This window comes from Gadus macrocephalus, chromosome 6 (assembly GCF_031168955.1).
Source record: "Gadus macrocephalus chromosome 6, ASM3116895v1".
Classification (NCBI taxonomy): domain Eukaryota; kingdom Metazoa; phylum Chordata; class Actinopteri; order Gadiformes; family Gadidae; genus Gadus; species Gadus macrocephalus.
The window spans coordinates 24,216,991-24,218,082 of NC_082387.1; positions in this window are offsets into that span (position 1 = coordinate 24,216,991).

Sequence of the window (1,092 nt, forward strand, 5' to 3'; positions counted from 1 at the left end):
ACATAGCCCTCAATATAAATAGAATACTCTCCTCTCGCCCTCTCTTATCCAATTTGGGCTTGGACTGCTCTCTCCGTCAAAAACAGGACAGGGGGACGATGTTCATCAAGTCGGACACAATCTGCTGGCCGGATGAAGCGACAACACCAATAGAATAGAAGCCCAAAAAAAAAAAGAGCCAAGAGATTAGAATTTCAAAAGGGGGAAGGGCAAGGTCACTTCAACCTAACACAGGAGAAACTAAGTAAAAAGCTGAGTCGAACCAATGGTTGTGTTAGCGTGTGTCTGTCGGCCTGGGTGTGCCTTTCTCCATTTCTCCTGGAAATGGAGAAAGGCGCAGGCACAGGTCTGTCTTCGTGGTGATGATGAGGTCATTTGGAAAGGACTGAACAGCAGCCAAACCTCCCAGACCCAGGATCGAAAGAACGCAACGGGAATGTCCTCCCAAGGATGACGAGAATGACATCTGTGGAGGGGAATAAGAAGTCCAGAGCCCACGGGATATATCTGTGCGCAGGTGTCTGCGCAAAAGAACGCTTCTCCAGGAAGTTTGAAATATTTGTATGCTGAGGGTCTCTGAGATTTTCCAGCAGTGCGTAGCACAACACTATGTGGTTTCCACTTATAGTTACTAGTTATCCTGAGATTGCGTGCGAGCTTAGAGTCCACACTGTGATCACTCTCATAATTGACCAAACATGGTTCTGCGGTCGCCCACATTATCCTTGATTTTTCAATGAACTGATTGCTTATTCAGAATCACGGGGAATGTTTCCTGAAGTTATCATATAAAAGGGAACGTTAAAAATAAAATAGTGGTGAAAGGTTGATGGTGGCGATAGCATTTGCACACAGGTCGCCGATCGCAAATGCATTTTAATGTTGGCCTGTTTGACCGCAGTCTACAGGAAACTAATACAGTGCTGAGTCAGGCTTATACTGCATCACAAACTCCAGGCACCTCCGTCATTCTCATTGACTGTCAGAGAGCCTTACTCATCCTACTTTCAATTCATGGTGTAACCCTATCACACTGACTTCCAACACCGCGTACGCACAGTGTCTAGGGTTCGTAGACACCTACTATGCCCT